This window comes from Acinonyx jubatus, chromosome B4, assembly GCF_027475565.1.
Source record: "Acinonyx jubatus isolate Ajub_Pintada_27869175 chromosome B4, VMU_Ajub_asm_v1.0, whole genome shotgun sequence".
Taxonomy (NCBI): Eukaryota; Metazoa; Chordata; class Mammalia; order Carnivora; family Felidae; genus Acinonyx; species Acinonyx jubatus.
The window spans coordinates 93,899,589-93,914,285 of record NC_069387.1 but is presented as its reverse complement, the minus strand read 5'-3'; the positions used below and the strand labels follow the sequence as shown (position 1 = coordinate 93,914,285).

The 14,697-nt window shown below is 39.6% G+C and overlaps 1 long non-coding RNA gene across 1 annotated transcript; it reads left to right on the top strand.

Moving 5' to 3' along the window:
- Positions 1-89: 89 nt before the first annotated feature.
- LOC128316434 (uncharacterized) lies at positions 90-10,133 on the top strand. The gene is made up of 3 exons (XR_008300347.1): positions 90-1,690; positions 6,682-6,729; positions 8,503-10,133. It is a non-coding gene; the product is annotated as an uncharacterized LOC128316434 (long non-coding RNA).
- Positions 10,134-14,697: the final 4,564 nt, after the last annotated feature.

Below are 14,697 nucleotides of genomic sequence, written 5' to 3'. Positions count from 1 at the left end.
GTAGAGTGGAAGATGCATTATATACAACTATAGCTTTCTTTTCAAGAGATTTTTCTTTAGCTCCATTGAAAGAAAGGATTTCTAAAAGACATAAATATACATTGTACATTTATTTAAATGGAAGTCTCTCTCTACACAGTATCGCCATTTATTCCGAAGTCATTTAATGATTTATTCATTTTGGAAAATATTTCGGACATATATAAGAGGGTTTGTATAGAAAGAAGAGTTATATAGCTAAAATACAGCTTAATATATAAAACATTATGAAAAATGAATCAAAGTCCTTAGATGTTCTCTCTATTCACATTCTTTTCCTCCTCTGCAGAGGTAGCCAGCCTCTGGAATCTGGTGAATATTCTCATTCATTTCTTTGATTGTTAATATTTATCTTTACCCACCCAAACAATATATAGAATTGTTGTTGTTCAGTTAGTATAATTCAGTTATACAAGATGCATACATTCTAGAGATCTAATGTATAACATAGAGCCTGTAGGTAACAATAATGTTTTGTGTAACCAAACATTTGTTAAGAGGGTAAATATCATGTTGTGGTCTAAGAAAGAAAGAAAGAAAGAAAAAAGGAAAGAAAGAAGAAAGGAAAGAAGGAAGGAAGAAGAAAGAAAGAAAAAAAGAATAAAGGAAAGAAGGAAGAAAGAAAGAAAGAAAATAGGAAAAGAAAGAGACAAAGGAAAGGGAAGGCAAGGGAAGGGAAGGGGAGGGAAAGGAAGGGAAGGGGAGGGGAGGGAAGGGAAAGGGAGGGGAGGAGAGGGAAGGGAAGGAGACACCAGAAAACTTTGGATTGAGGCGATAGTTTCATAGGTGTAGGCATATGTCCTAACTTATTAAAATGTATACATTAAGTTTTAACTCAATAAAGCTGTTAGAAAACCTTATATAAATGATATCACATTTCATGAATTAGTCTGCAACTTGATATTTTTCACTCAACATTTTAATTTTGGGGCATATATGCCCCAGGTTGGTATGTTTAACACTCTTTCTTTCTACTTCACTTTCATTGTCCCATAATTTTCTGTGACTTAATGATGCAAGTCCACTTATTGTTCTCATTAGAATCCTATGATTTTAAAAATCAGGGTCTTCATTGTAGTCATGGTTTTCTTTATACTAGTTTCCTTATCAGAATGCATGCTGCACTAGTGGAGATTAATGAATTGTAACTATTTTCTTTTTAAGAAATTTACCTCAGAAGAGAGGAAGCCCTAAGTAAATTTTATTTTCCTCTATCCCTATCTGCACTTTCAACCTTGAATGTGTTAACCTATGCAAAATACTTGGAAGGGAACCTGGCAGAGGGTAAGTGCTAAAGAAGCATCATCTGAAGGATGCTGGAGCATTAGGATAAGGAGCCAGACTGTCTGGCTTTGAATCTCCACCGTGCTGCTTAATACCTGTGTGGCTTTGGGCAAGTTACTCAGCCTTTCTGTGCCTCAGGTCCCTCGTTTGTAAAATGAGGGTATAACAACAGTCCCTACCTCACAGGGTATTTTGGAGGATTAAATGTGTAAATGAAAACATGCAGAGAACATAGAACGCACCCAGCCAATAGTAAGTGGTTGTGTTTGTTATTTCAGGTTCCTTGGGCACTTGCTCTGGACCTCGTGCTCTTTGGACCCTGCATTCTCTGCTGTCTTGGAACTTGGATACACCAATTCTTGCCAAGGTTGTAGTGAGTTGATGAGTCACTCCGTTCCGTGGTATTTCCCTTTAACACACTTGTGCTGAATGAGCCTGAAATATCATGTCCTGAGGGTGAGCATGTCTTCCCGGCACTGATAGAGTGGCACCACACATCTATTTCCAGTCTAGGGGACACCATCTCCATCCCTCCCCCTTCCTTCACAAGCGTTATGACATGGAGACTTTGTTGTTTCTTTTTATAGGAATATACATTTTTGTTGAAAAAGCTACTAGCAGCCGAGTTGGTGACATGACCTAAACTTTTAAAGATTTGTTTCTTTCCTCCCAGCTTAATGCTTCTTCCTCATATAACTTGTATTTCCTCTAGCTGGAGGTGGTGGGTGGGAACCAATGTTGTGAGCATTGTTCAGTTGGAGTGCCAGCCTTTCTCACCTCATGGAGCTTTCACCAAGTCCAGGGAGGTCTCACACATATGTTCTTGGATCCGCTGTTCCATGACTCCTTTGTTCCAGTGAGCAGCACTAATCTGCTGCCACCCTTGCTGCCCATTTGCTGGTAGCCCGCAGGTCCCCTGCTCCCCTCCACCCGGGCTCACACTAGGCACCGACCCAGCAACGGCACATAGTTCCTGGAATCTGGCTTTCTTGAAGCTCACTCTGCTCACTCAGCCTGGCTTTGTCTCCACTTGGGCAGTTTTTCTTTCAATGCTCTGCCTTTCTTCCTCCAGTCTGCTCTCTTTTGGGGAAACTCAGTCCCGTGTAATGGAAGCACACTGGAGCCACAATTGCTGGCAAACTTTAAGTTCTTTCCTACAAAGCTCCTGAGCCCCACCTGGATTAGGGTCTTTGGACGTGCCATGTCAGGAAAGAATCTGGGCTGCTCAGAGCACCCAGGAGACCTCTGGAGTGCAGTGGCTTGACTCTTTAAGTTATCCTGATGGGCTACTCTTTATACCTAAGTTAAAAGCAGTTGCTTGAGTTTCCATGAGGGTATGGCCATCATTTTGGAAGCAGAAAAACCTAGAACCTGTAAAGCTTAAAAATGACAAGTATTTGAATATTCAAATAAGAGTGTTCTTATGAGACCACATGAATCAAAAATATCAGTGATGAAAAATTTAGAAATCACTATTATATAAAAATCTTAAACTGTGTTTTGTCTCTAAGGTATGAAAGGAATATTGGAGCCTTTATAGTTTACAAATATCTAAAAAGACTGATATAACACTGTTCCCTTCATCTTTTTGCATACTAACACAGTATTCTTTTGTGTCACAAACTTTATTGAGACTAGTACTGACTCTTGCCAGACACTGTTCTATAAACTGAGATACAATGATGAACACAAGGAAACTCCTTTCTGTCATGGAGCTTATGTTCTAGTAGTTTTAGGATTTGACTAGACTACATTCTAGAGTATTTGGGAATCTAGTCATTTCACATCTAGAAAAGATGGCTATTCCTAGTGTGAAAGTGTATAGTATGAGAGACAACTGTCCAGTTGGGGACAAAGAGCAAAAATATGTTCACAGTCTAGTTGGGAAGTCAGATGTGGGTATAGCGAATACATAATATGGAAGGTGCTATGATAGCATATGAACAAAGTATAGCTAAGAACAATGGACATTAATCAGATTTCACAAGAGGATAAATTTAGGCTTTAATACACTAATAAATGAGTTTTAGAAAACAGCACAAGACTGGACCAGACTACAGTCTTCCAGGGCTGGAAATCAAGGAGATATCCAGGGAGTAGTTATAGGATAGCTTGGGGCATCTGAAGCATAGAAGAACATTTTCAGACACCAGATTCTCACCAGAGGGAGAAGCTTCCTCCTGCAGGGTCAGGGATAAAGGCAGGTCATCTAAGGGTCCTAATATCAAGGAGGAGGGTGGTGCTACCAATAATGGTGGAGCCATTATTATTTACCTAAAATAGTAAAAATATTCAGAAGCTCAGTTTCATAGGTTGAGAAGCTCTGCTTTCTGGTTAAGCTTTGTGTCATTGCGAAACAGAAAGAAAAAGTTGATAAAATAATTCAGGTTCTTACTAATTGTAAGCATTATCAATAACAGAAAGCTCTTGCAGGTCAACGTTTATTAAATGAAAGTTACCCACTAATTGTGAGGATTTAGAAGGATGATATATGAGTTCCTTTTCCAATTCCCACTTAAGAAAAGGAAAAGACTTTAGTCAAGTTGGATGGGGTCACAATAGGGCAGGAAAACTTTATCCAGCTCCAGAATACTCTTAATTTAGTTGTAATGGTAACATTGTCTTTCATACATGAAGATGAAACTACTGAACCACAATAAGGAGGGAATCATCTTTTGAGGGTTCCCCTAACCATGCCCTCAAAGGTGAGGCAGCTGGGTCGATACTCTGTCCTCATGTGACGCTAACATGCGGGCTACCAAATACAAGTGTGCAAGGGACTAGGAACGTAAAGAGTCATAAGATGTGGTGTAATGGTCCCACCTTTCATAGAACTTCAAATCTTGAGGGGTGTGTGGGTGGTTCCGTCAGTTAAGCATCTGACATCAGCTCAGGTCATGATCTCATGGTTCTTGAGTTCGAGCCCCGCATCAGGCTCTCTACTGTCAGCATGGAGCCCGCTTTTGATCCTCTGTACCCATCTCTTTCTGACCCCTCTTCTTTCCCTCTCTCAAAAACAAATACACATTAAAAAAAAAACCTTAAAATCTTGAAAGAACATAAGATAAAAAAAATCAGTACTATGTAGGATAGGGTTAAGGTACAAACTAAACTTTTGGGTCACAGACCAGCTATCATGCCCATACACAAACCTGCATTCTTCTTTGATGGAATAATGTGTAAGCAACTAAGGCTAGATATTTATTCAAACTAGAATCAGGACAATTCACTGAAAATCAGTTTCCAAAAAGTCAATTTGTCAAAATTGATGAATTCTGGAAGATTTTTTCAAAGTTTTAGTTTTGCCCTAGGCTTTACATCTCAGCTATTTTACTAAGGATTCATCTGTTCAACTTAGCTGGATGCTAATTTCGTGCGTATTTTATAATTTGGATGCCTGGTATTGCTCAATGCTTAATGCTTTATCCGTGAATGGGTGGTCTTTTCTTAAACCCAGTTTATGGCCTTCTCTATTTTGGTAGGCTCGCATCCCACCCCTGAAATTGCCCTCAAATGGTTGCAACCAAGTTTCCTATTACCTCAGGATATGAAGCTGACAGTCCTCCAGATGGTCTTTTGGTGGGTTTGCTGTGTGCTGAAATAGCTTTGAATCAATTGGCTTTCAACAAATTAACCCAAAGCAGGTTCAAATGAACCCAGAGCACTCCAAACTACCTCTTAACTATCTATCTCTTAATGTTTATTTATTTTTGTGTGAGAGAGAGAGACAGAGCGTGAGCAGGGGAGGGGAAGAGAGAGAGGGAGACACAGAATCTGAAGCAGGCTCCAGGCTCTGAGCTGTCAGCACAGTGCCCACAGCAGGGCTTGAAGTCACTAACCCTGAGATCATGGCCTGAGCCAAAGTTGGACACTTAACTGACTGAGCCAACCAGGTGCCCCATTAACTATCTTATCTCTTAAAGTGAAGTCTTCATTTCCCTGAATTATAAAGTTAGAAACCACTTAACTTATTTTTTAGTGATGTAACAACTTTCCCATTATCTTTTCTCCCAGTACTGATGATAAATAGTAGTAAAAATAACTCTTAATATATTTTTTAAAGCTTCCCTTTTAATTCCTTCCAGGAAAAGAATCCTGGATCTAATATAATCTAAACAAGCGCTAAACAGGTATCAGAAGCTTAGATTCCGGTCCCCAAACACTTAAGTAAACTTTTAAAATCCTTGACACTCAAATATTTCTCTATAAAATAGAAATAAAACATCAGCCTCTACCTTCCTTGTAAATAACATAGTAAAAAGGGAGTGGAGGTGATAAAGTAACTACTTTGGAGAAGAGTAGATTGATAGAGCTTCACTAATGGTCACCAATTTGATGTATTCCAATGTAATATTTACCTAGCACCTCTGCTCAAGAAATGGTGTTATGGACTATTAAAAAATTTTTAAAAGTGGCCAAGACACAGATCTGACCCAGGAATAATTTTTTTTAGTCAAATGAACAAAATAAATACATAAAACGACAGGGCCCAGTACAATAAGGGCTGAAAGATAATAGAAATGAAACACATTGTTGATTCCAAGAAGACAAATTACACGGGACACGTGGCCAGAAGACCAGAAAGTCCTGAGTAGATGAAAAACAGAAAGGGCATTTCGAGGAAGGGCACAGAGTTGGAAACCATAGCACCCATGTGTAAAAGGTGTGTTCATGGGGGGAACAGGAAATGGTGGTGGAGATTCATTGAGGGGCATAATGTGTAGGGATTTCTGCTGCATTTGGCAGCAGTGAAACACTGAAGGTTTTCAAATGTAAGAGATGAAATTCAACAATATAGTTAATCTGGCAGTAGCGTTTAGGGTAATTTGGAGAGGTGGATAATGAGATTGAGAGTATAGCTAGGAATCAAAGGAGTTTCAAGTACTGAGTGGCAAAAATGAGACAGCAGACAGAACGTGGAACCTCTTTCCCAGTGCTAGTCAGAAGCCTAGTGACTATAGCCACACACAAGGAATGGGTGGGACAAAGGGCAAACTCTTCAATATGCCATACAAAGTCCCTTCTAAACTGGCTCTTAACTGCTTTCTTAGCTTCATCTCCCACCATCTTCCTGAACTTGTCTCTATAGCCATATGGCACCATGCACATCACCCCAACCATACCGTAAGGACCTCAGTACCCCACTCTGCTTTGCTTTGCCTTCTGCCAGGGGCACTCTGGTGGCCCCCCCCCTCCTCTGTCAAGCTAACTTCCCCTGGTCCTCCTCTTTCCACTCTCTCCTTCTTCCACCCTTTTCTTACACTGATTTAGAGGGTTTCTTTGTTAATTCCATATCTGCCTACAGATTTTGCACTCTGGTGTAACTATCTGTTTTCTTGTTTTTCTTTTTTTCTCTAGACTATGAGCTGTGGGAAGCTGGGACCACTTGATTGAGCAGCTAGCACAGTGAGTGACACTGAATAGATGATCACTAAATGCTCGATGAATGGAATAATGACCAATTTAATACAGTACCTCAAACGTCTATTCAGAGTTGCATTTCCAGTATTTGCATAGACAGAAATCATGATACAAAAGAAGACAGAGATGTTTGGCTGGTAAGCCAAGGCAATTATCAGCACACACACATGTACACACATGCATACACACACATCTAGCAATATGTTTACAACAAATACACAGTGGTTGATTGCATATTTAATGTTTATTTTGTTTAATGTTTATTATTATTTCTTCACTTTTGAGAGAGAGAGAGAGAGAGAGAGAGAGAGAGAGAGAGAGAAGGCAGGGGAGGGGCAGAGAGAGAGGGAGACACAGAATCTGAAGGAGGCTCCAGGCTCTGAGCTGTCAGCTCGGAGCCTGACGTGGGGCTCAAACTCACAAACGCGAGATCAGGACCTGAGCCTAAGTTGGTTGCTCAAATGACTGAGCCACCCAGATGCCCTGGTTGATTCCATATTTTAGATGTAAATGCTAGGGGATGGCAAAACAGAGGGATGTCTCATGGGGCCATTAGTCACGGAAGGCTTCAGATCCGCTGTAACAATTTGGGGGAGGAGGAATTAATGATTGAAAAAAGAGAACAAAGGAGAAAATAGGGTCAGTGATGTGCAAAGAGGACCATTTAAGGTTTATGTGTTATTGAGACAGGAGAGGCGAGTATGTATTCTTTCAGATCTCTCCTCTGTTCTTCCTAAGGTCCAAGTAAACAAAAGGAAGACCAAAATGGGAGCGGGAAAATCTATTCAAAGCCATGAAACACAGACATCACAAAATTGTTTCAGCAACATTTTATTGTCAGAAAGATTGAAAAGATAAATCAGCCAGGGGCTGCCTGGGGATTATGTTATGGGAGTTTGGACAATCAACTAACTAAGAATTACTCCAAGAGGCATATTTGTAGTCATTCCTTGCTAGGGATGAAAGAGGATGATGTAAGCTTCAAGAGTAAAGTAACGTGTGATGAATTTTGGAAGAAATAAGTGGAAAAAAATAACAAGAACTTCTGGCTTGATGTTCCAGGAATACAGCTAAGCAGGCCAAGATTTTATTAAAAGAAAAAAAAGTGCATATTACAGAAATGAGAAGACAATGTTGTGTGGGTAAAGAAGCACTGTGATGTTTTAAGCTGGCTGAATAAAATAGAACATGGCAATGGAAATATGAATCAAAGGCACAGAAATGGGGACTAGAAAAATCCAGATGTAGAATGTTTTTTTTTTCTGGGAACAGATAGAAGTTGATGTTGATAAAGGAATTTACTGTGAACCTGCTTCATAAGGGAATTTGTAAATTTTGAGGAATTTGTTGACTTGGGTTCACGTGGTTAGCATACTGGGAACATTGCATCTAATGCAGGCTTAAAAATCTTAATCTTGAGGAGGAACATATTTATTCTAAGCCTTTCACATATTTGAATAGAAAACATGAGATAAAGATAAACATGAGATAAAGAGAAAATGGAAAAATCAGAGGTAACAAAATTTGAGCCTGCCTGTATTTTGTAGAAGCAGAGGAAGGAACTCTTAAAGGGAAAAGTAAAAATAATTTTATTACTTTAAAGAGAGAACACTCATTCAGAGGGACTGGAGGACATAAGGTATGGGGAAAAAAATCCCAGAATGATACAGTATAGCAACTGGATTCTTATGTTGTAGCCACTAGCCTGCTAGAAGGTACTATCTGTTTTAATGTGTTTTTTATTTTTTATTTTACAAGAACCAAAAGGACATTGCTATAACTCAATTTAGATGGCAGCATTATATTGGGACAAAGCGTCCAAGAAGTTCCAGTCTTGCAAGGGCAAGATTCCATAAGAAAAAGATAAGATATGGAAAGAAGAGAGAAATAATGAAAATTGATACCATAACTATGTTCTGAAGGGGGCAATAAAATTTAAAATGGAGCACTGGGGAAAGCAGTCTGGCTGAGGCCCAAATTGTCAGGAAAAGCCTTTAGAAAACCAAAGGATTCAGATGGGATGATGGGTCAAGTCTTATTTAATATCCCAATGTGTATTAGTCCAGTGGGCAGTAGAAAGTTAAAGAATCTGTATATTTAGACAGAAAATCCCATGATCAAGCACCCACAAGTTAACTACCTTCGCTTTTAAGTGGGTACCTTTGTACCCTGCAATGTGATGTGGGATGCCAAGTCAGTAGGTCACACATTCTGTAAGCACTTGGGCAATGGTGCTGGCTGAGGTCATGCAGGCAAGGAAGGCAAACCCATATTGGGAATACGTGTTGATTTCAGTCAAGATAAATGGCTACATTTCTGAGAATGAAAGGAGTCGAATGTAATCAACTTGGCACCAAGCTGGTCTGGAGAGTTGGTGCCATACTGGAGGCTCAGCATTGGTTTCGATTGCTGGAAGGTTTGGACTTTTGGCAGAAGTGGTATTTAATCAGCTGTGGCGGGTGGGATCCCACGCAATCAGGCTCATGCTTCCAACTCTGCTGCCGTGGTGATACTGTTCATGTGCCCACTGTGCCAAGAATAGGTGGTCTAGGACAAGGTTGCTGATGTTCATTGGAAGTCATTCTATCTACTTCTTTATTAATTAATTTCATAAAAAGATGTATGTGAAAGACTTTTTCACATACATTGTGTCCCCCAATCCCTCTGAATAAGTGTTCTCTCTTTAAACTAACACAAATATTTTAATTTTCCCTTTAAGAGATCCTTCATCTGCCTCTGAAAAACATAGGCAGGATCAAATTTTGTTACCTGCATGTTGGATAACATGCAGTGCTTGTCCCCACTCCCCTTCCCAGACCTCATTGTCTTCAATTTTGTTATTTATTCTTTATGCCATATTTATTCTTGCCTTAAGCTTCTTCTCTTTCCACAAAAAGTGGATGACCAGGTAGACAATCTGAAGCCCTATTTATTGGGAGGATTTCCTTCCCCACTTACATTCAGGGCCACCTGTTTTTGGTGTACAATCACTTATTGAACCCGTCAGTCTGTGGAAACAAGCTTGGCCATTTTTTCCTCCTCCATTAGTTGATCATAATGGACTTCCCATGAAGCAGCAGGTGCAAGCTGGGGGAAAAGGTGCTGGAGGGAAGGTGAGGGCACCTGCTTTACAGCCTACTTGCTGTTCCACCAGCAGCTGATCCCAGGTGTACCATTTCCATTGTATGGGATACTGTGGGCCCACCCAGCCTTGTGATTTGGCAGATCTGGTGGGACTCAGCTTGTGATGGACCAATAAGTCAACTCTCTCACATCTTTTCTGTGGGAGAAGAGTCCCCTAATTCACTTGTTATTAGGCTCTCTGTTATTAGCAGCTGAACATAATTTCTAACTGACAAAAACCTGACGTTTTACCACATGCTCCTCAAGCTGTGTTGTATAAGCTACTGTCAGTCCACAAACTTTGCTATCTGTTGCAGTAAAATCAGAAACCAGCGCCAGAATATAGACCAATTTCTTTACTAAACACCCTGTAATTCAATTGACATTTCCCTCCTCCTCCTCCTCCGCCTCCTCCTCTTTCTCCTCCTCCTCCTCCTTTTTCTTCAAGCGGTGGGGGGTGGGGGGTGGTTGGGAGATGTTTTCAATGAAGGGAGCAGTATGTTGATTACATTGCAGCATAAGCTCTTTATCTCATAGTGGACCAGCAGCAAGCAGTTTGGACAGAGACACCTTCAGTAGCACCGATCTAAGACTTACATCCCTCAAAGTGTAACTTTGAGATAGATGCACTTGTTTATAAACAAAAATCTCTTCATTTAATTGTTGATTCTGTTTTGAAATTTAAACCTGTGATTATTGACTGGGGCTACTGCTAAGTTTTCTTTTAAGTAATCTCTTTACTTCACTATCTTGGTCGTGGATAGTGAAAAATTATTACACAAGATGTGGTTTCACAGACTTCTGTAATCACAGCAGTGCCTGACATTTTGTTTACTTCAAAGCAGAATAAAAGCCTTTCATTACGTGCTTCTTTTTATGCTATTTGTCTATCAAACTTTGCTGTACCACAAAGCAACTGTTTTACACATAGATTCTGCTTCAGTTTCAGAGTGGAGATTGAATTATATGGTTTAACAATACATGTAGGAAGGGTTCTTTCATTACTGTTCAACTCCCCCACTGCCTCCATAACCTACTCTAGATCCCATTGTGTTTATCAGAAGATGTTTTGTATGGGTATCAGTAAATAGGCAAAGATGAGTAAACTAACGGCAGTCTTTATTAATGCTAAAATTTCTTAGTTAAGCCCCAACCGAACCACTACAGCTCTATCTTTATCTGTAGGAAATTGTGGAATAACAGCCAATAGCTATTCACTGCTCTAGATACCATGGTTCTAAACTTCCTTGTGAAGTCAAAAAATAATCTAAGTTCACATTATTCTTGGGAGCATTTTATTCTGACTGTATGCACAGCTTTTCTCACCGTGTAAATTCAATTGGCATTAATTCCATTAGAAATTTGGGGGTAGAAATCTTTCCTTCTCGAAAATGATTGAATGGTACAATTCTCATAATCCTTGTAGTCTAAGGAGGACAGCCTTCAAGATACGGCAAGGATAATGCTTTTTAACTACAGACCTTGATTTCCTTAGCCCGACTTTCAAGGAAATGTACTGTTTGAAGGAATTCTATGACTGGTAAAGTAGAAGATATTTCTGCTAGATCATCTGCAAATTAGTGGAGAATGCTAATATTAAAAGGGACAATAGCTGGAGTTTTTTCACCTTTGAACAAAAACTGTCTGTGACACCTGGGCATGACTAGGTTAGCATCTTAAGTTCCTGCAGAATTAGAAAGGGAAAGAAAGTAAGGAACAAATACTCTCAACAGTGAATAAACCTGAAAGAAACCAGGAAAGAGAGAAGGCCAGGTGGGAGAGAGGGATTGGAGAGGGTAGAACTGAGGAAAACCTCACAAGTGGGACTCAGAAATAACCAGGTTTCCGTACTTTTTCAGGTCAGTCCTTTGGGGGTGAATCAGGCTCTTTCCTGTCTTGTTCTCACTTTTCTTATTCTAAGTTCTTAGTGTATATGCATTTAACTCAGTTTGTAGAAGGAGAAATCATGTCACCTTTCTGGGCTTTTATTACCTTATAGGTATATCTGATATTAAAAATATTTAAAAACCGGTATGGCATGGGCACTGGCTAATCAGGAAAAACACTACAGTCCATCAGAATGATCATAGGCCACAATAAAGTGGCCATATAATTAATTGTCCCAAAGAACCCAAATGAGGACACTTTTGAGAATGAAATGAGGCACTATTGATAATTGTGCCAGGATGGGAGGCATAGACTGAGACCGTCCCAAGAAAACTGAAATGTACAGCCACTCTAGTCATAAATAAACAGTAAGACTCCACTGGTATGTCCTGGTTGAATAAAATTAGAAGATTGGCTTGGGTCTCTTTCAAATATGTAACATTTTATATACCTACTGAACATATTTACTTTTTAAAAAAATTTTTTTTTAACGTTTATTTATTTTTGAGACAGAGAGAGACAGAGCACGAATGGGGGAGGGTCAGAGGGAGGGAGACACAGAATCTGAAACAGGCTCCAGGCTCTGAGCTGTCTGCATAGAGCCCAACGCGGGGCTCAAACTCACAGACCGCGAAATCATGACCTGAGCGGAAGTTGGCTGCTTAACCGACTGAGCCACCCAGGCGCCCCTGAACATATTTACTTTTAAGAGTATTTGATAAATTTATCCACAACAGGCATGTAGATCATGTTGCTGAAAGAATACAGCCCTATCCAAGGAAAGAGCCTATAGACACAACTACATGAAGAATGACAATGGGATTTAGATTCTGCTCTACCCTAAGCAGATACATAGATATAGATGTAGGTATAGCTACGGATGTAAAAATAGACTGATATAGATACTCAAAAGTACCATAATATTTCTTATGCACTTTCTATGAGCCAGGCTTTTTCAACTTTACAAATGACGAAATTGAAGTATCAGAAAGGTCGACGATGTGACGACTGGGCACATTGCATACAGTTGGTATGTGATGAGACTGGAGTTTCTACTCCTTAATGATATGTGACAGAGCCTCCCCATCCTGGGCGCCTACCTTATTGCTTACGCTGCTGTCTTGCTTAGAGTCGTATAGAGTAGAGGACAGACAAATAAATCTACTACTTATAATTCCATATAAAATTTGCTGTGACACATGGAATGGATAGAGATAACTAAATCGCATGGGTAAGGGAAAACTTCCTTCCTGGAAGAGGGTGGTTCAAGGTGAAATTTTAGGGATGGTTAGGAAATGAGCAGATACAGAGGGATCTGTGTGTGCAAAGACACCCAGTGTGAAACCCTGCATGACATGTTGGGGGAATTACGAGTATTTTGGGATAGCTAGAAGTGAGGTGATGGATTGTGGGTTGAGCTAATTAAGGTGACAGCATCCTGTACACCTTCAGGAGTTATTTCAAAGGACTTCTAGTATAGTAATAGAGTGATATATTCATATTTTAGAAAGATCTTTCTGGCAGAGGTGTGGGGGCCAAGTTGGTGGCAGAGGAATCACTTACGAATTATAGGAATTTTGATGAGAAACTAATGTCTTGAAAAATGACCCACCACCATTTTCCTTACTTCCAAAGCACTAAGAATCATAAGTGAAGAGCAAAAAAAAAAAAAAAAAAAAAAAAAGAGAAGAATAAGAATGGCACCTTGAGGATCTAGGTTATTAAGTGGGAGAGACAGCTTAGAAGTTTCATAGGAGACAAGGAAATCAAGAATTTGGAAGATGAGAGAAGGGGAGAGAGGGAAGTAGGGAAAAAGAGAGGGAGGGCTGGGGAGGAAGAAAGAGGGAAGAAAGGACGGAGGGAAAGAGCTGCTCACTTCCCATCTTTGACTTATCCTTTGTTTTCTTTGCCTAATTGTCTGTCCCTGCAACTACTCTCAATATTTCTCCCTTTGCTTCCTTCTGTCGATTCACATGGTAAATGCAATTACCTCAGTTTATCTGTACTTTTAAAGAGGGGATTGTGCTGCAGTGAGACAGGAGCAAACTGGAAAAGTCACCGCTGAGTTGTGGACTTGTTGACAGCTTCTTTTTATCTCCTCTACTCTAGAGGTTTGGTGTCCTACTTGTCTTTGAGAAAGGTGGTAAGTGAAATTGAGGGAAGGAAAGGAAAGACATTTGGTGAATGTAGTGATTAACTATTAACCAGGCTGAAACCACTTTTGCCCTTCACTATGCTTCTTGAATCGTCTTCTGTCTTGCTTTCTTGCCATTGCTAGTTCAGTTTTCTTCTCTGACCCTCATTGTTTAAGGTTTTGTCTTTCTGTATGTTGTTATCTTTACTCTCTGTTTAATGTGACAAAAGCTGCAATCTGTATACTAGCCAGACTATTTTCTTTCGCAGAGGAAGGAAAATAATCCTTTTTTTAATAAAGAAAATAAATGTTTACCATAGATGTTGAAAACACAATGCTTATATTTAGGTTGAAGTTAAAGGTGCCTGGAAAAACATCAGCAACTGAAAACGTTTACTATATTTAATGCATCTTTGTGTGTGTGTGTGTGTGTGTGTGTGTGTGTGTGCGCGCTTGTGTATGGTGGGGGGTGGGTGGTGGAGTGTGTGCTCAAAAACAATGCTTAACTCTGTCATCAGGGAGACAAAGATACAGAATCAGCTTTTTAGAGCTATAGAAACAGAACATTTTTTTTTACTCTGATCTCTTTATAAGGATAAAAAGCTGAAGGAAAGAAAATGTAAGTGAATTACTTATGGATATGAGAAAATTACCCTTTCAGATGTACTAGAAAGTGTGAAACTTTTATATTATTGTATTACATTTCATATAGGGGGTATTTTGAATGGTGTATTAAAAGGTAACTTTCAGTTGAAAAGTATGTAACTTGCAAAGGATTGTTATCTTAAACAAGATTTTTGAATGAGACT